The sequence below is a fragment of the Lagenorhynchus albirostris genome, chromosome 11 (genome assembly GCF_949774975.1).
Source record: "Lagenorhynchus albirostris chromosome 11, mLagAlb1.1, whole genome shotgun sequence".
NCBI classification, from domain to species: Eukaryota; Metazoa; Chordata; class Mammalia; order Artiodactyla; family Delphinidae; genus Lagenorhynchus; species Lagenorhynchus albirostris.
In genome coordinates, this window is record NC_083105.1 from 31,480,673 (window position 1) to 31,484,204 (window position 3,532).

Below are 3,532 nucleotides of genomic sequence, written 5' to 3' on the forward strand. Positions count from 1 at the left end.
ACAAATGAATAGCAGAGTCTAATAGAAGTCATTACCCCAAAACAGCAATGCTCCGCTATTCATTCATAAGTTCAGTTGTTCATTCAAATTTTCATATGTTCATTTGTTCATTCATTCATTCAGAAAACATTATTAAAGCAGTTACTGTGAGTTAACTGCTGTAGTTGGCCTCCGGGCATAAGCCATATATCTTGGCCTTCAAAGTGATGCCAGTCTACTGACTTAGTGTACATGATAGTGCCATAATAAAGGATTATGAATATGACACGGGGTGGGTGTTGGGGGTGAGACTGGAATCCTTCACAGAGGGATGGATAACGTGCATTGATGTTGAAGGAAGAGAAGGTCATAAAATATTTAAGTGAGGAAGGGCAGTCTTGTTCAAGTGAATTGTATACACAGAGGCATGGAGGCTGAGAAAACATCATTTTTTTAAGCTTGGAATGTTGAGTATGTCAAAGAGCCTACTGCAGTTTTTTTGGGCATAAAAATGTGCCCAGTGAAAACACGACATTCCCTAGCCTTCCTTGCAAATGAGGGTGAAGAACAGCAGTGCAGCCCAGGCCTGGTCAGTGAGTTAAAAGTGTTCCTTGTCAAACGAGGCTCCAGGCAAACTCCTTAAAAGCAGAGCAGGCTCAGCTGGGATGGGCCTTTTGCCCTTTTCCCTTCCTGTTCTCCCTGCCTGGAATGTAAACATGATGCCCAGAGGAAGGACAACGCCACATCACCACAAGGTAACAAGCAAGTGCTGAGGATGGTTGAGCAGAAAGATGCAAGGAGCCTGCAGCCCCAAGATAGGAGAGAACAGCTCTATGGACCCTACACAGTCTATCACAGACTTCTCTCCCACCATCAGAGGGGAAATGCCTTAAGTAGTTTTAGTTAAGCCATCGGTTTTCAGATTTGTGTTACTTGGGCAAACTGACGGTGTGAAACTGAGCAGACTAGACGAGGCCAACCATAAGAAGCCCTGCACAGTTATAGACTTTGAACTGTGTCTGGTAGAGGTTCTTTTTTTTTAATTTAAGAAAAGATCAGTTTATTAAAAGACCATAACCTCTTAAAATCACAAGTGTAAAACCATCAGGGACACAGGTGGCTCGTGGGGACCATGTGGAGATGCCAACACATAGTATTTTTTCCTCTTTCTGCTCCTGAATGTCAACCAATACGTTATTTACCTGAACTCTTTATGTTGTTTTTTTTGTAGAGGTTCTTAAACTCCAGTATGTTTGAGAACCACTGGAAGTGTCTGTTAAACTTTAGTTTCTGATGCTGGTCTTAAGACCACATTTAAACAAACAAACCAAACCCCACAAATGACAAAAAAATAAAAATTTTCTCAAATGTGTGGAAGTGGAGCAGTTGATGCACTGGGTAGCCTTCCTGTTTCTCTTTCTCTTCCTTTCCATTTTCCTACCACTCATGGGGACACAAAACTGCTGCCCACAGTTTACAAATCCATATCTGTGACATCCATGTTCAGGCATAAGACTGATGAAGAAAGTATTTTATGTTTCATTTTGCAATCCTTAAATAGCACTTATCAAACTACTGTTCTAAGAACTTTAACAAGTACTAACTCATTTAATTTTTATAAAACTCTACATGGTAGGAACTACTATTACCCCAACTCATGGATGTGAAAACTTAGCGACAGAGATGGTAAACAGCTAGGTCACACAGCTATTAAGTGACTATGCTGCATCTCTAATCCTTGGCTATCATAGACTTATTATTTGCAGTTCCAACTACTTATCAGTGATCACAAAATTTCCATGATTTATTCAACTATAATAAATCATAATAAATAATAATTCTCTTTATGAGAATAAAGACATTACTACCCCTTTCTCACTCTCCGGCCATCTTGGTGGCTGCTCTTGGTTGGGGGCATCCCACAACTAAGGCAGGAAGATGGTGGCCACAAAGAAGATGGAGAAGTCAGTGGAGTCGATCAACTCTAGGCTCTAACTGGTTACGAAAAGTGGAAAGTACGTGCTGGGGTACAAGCAGACTCTGAAAATGATCGGACACGGCAAAGCGAAACAGGTCATCCTTGCCAACAACTGGCCAGCCTTGAGGAAATCTGAAATAGAGTATTATGCCATGTTGGCCAAAACTGGTGTCCGTCACTACAGTGGCAATAATATTGAATTGGGCACAGTGTGTTGAAAATACTACAGAGTATGCACACTGGCTATCATTGATCCAGGTGATTCTGATATTATTAGAGGCATGCGAGAACAGACTGGTGAAAAGTAAATCGTGCACAATTTTTCTTTAATGAAATTGGCCAGAGCTTGTTTTAAAAATTTAAAAAAAAAAGGCATTACTACCATATGACTCTTCTGAGACATAAACATCTGGAGAAACAAAGATCTTGTAATGAAAGCATCTAGCATAAATTTATATCTCATGGGCTGTGATGTTGGTTTTGATAAGCAAGTTACCTTGCTAGCCTAGCTAATCCCCAAACATCTGTTTCTTAGTTTCTTAATTTCTGGGTTTTATGAATTTGATAATACTCAAAATTTACCTTGGAGCTGTAACCAAAGTAAATACTATGGATCTACAGTAGCATTTCCCCAAATATTTTTTCTCTTAAACATTTGTTCCACAAGATGCTAGATTTTAAACAGCCTTCCTGTTTAAATAAATTTGAAAAATATTAGGCTATACAAAGTCTTTACTACAGGATTTATCAGAACCTTAATATGAAAAAGCCCATTGTAAATCTGCAGAAGAGAAATATATATAGCATTCCCTAAACTTTGACCACAGAGGCCTTTTTCTCCTGGGTTTTTAGTGGTAGTGTTGTTCCACAGAACACAATTCTGGAAATGATTTCTTACTGTGCATTCAAATTTAAGATTTTTATTTTGTTCAACTTGAAGTAACCTATTTTGACAGAACTATTCATAAAAGATTTTTGCAAGCTGTGGGTATGTGTAGTCATGTAGATCACAGAGTAGAGGAAGAATAAAAAGAGAGAATGAAAACCTGTTAAATATAACTTTCCTTACCATCACAAGAAAAGTACTGTTTAATTTCTAAATATTCATATTAGTTTCTAAATTCCTTATAATCTGTTTTAGCATTTTGCTCTAAAATTTTTCTATTCCTGGCTTTGAAGTGTTCTGTTGTTTTCCCTTTGAGCTCTTCAAGATCTAGTGTTTTGTGTATTTCCCTACTTCTTTTTCTTTCTCTAATCATAAAGCTATAACTATAAAACATAAACGAGAGATTCATCACCTTCATCCAGCCAGGAGACATCTTTTTTCATCATCTGAAGTAAGTGGGAGAAGCAATCTTTATGTATGCAGGATAAAAATCAAACCATATTTTTCTTAATGAGCTAATAAATAAGGTGAGAAATGCTTCTTATTGAGAAACTGTATGGTAAATAGTAAATAAATACGGCTGAACTTCTATGCTAAGGAAAATGCTCTCATTAATGTTGGTGCTTTACCATTTCAGTTTCGTCAAACAGGAAACATGATTTTAATAATTTGATTCTGTAAACTCAAAA

General features: G+C 37.6%; 1 pseudogene; it reads left to right on the forward strand.

Annotated features, from left to right (window-relative positions):
* The first annotated feature begins 1,917 nt into the window (after window positions 1-1,917).
* Window positions 1,918-2,280, forward strand: LOC132528892 (large ribosomal subunit protein eL30-like; annotated as a pseudogene).
* The last annotated feature ends 1,252 nt before the right edge of the window (window positions 2,281-3,532 follow it).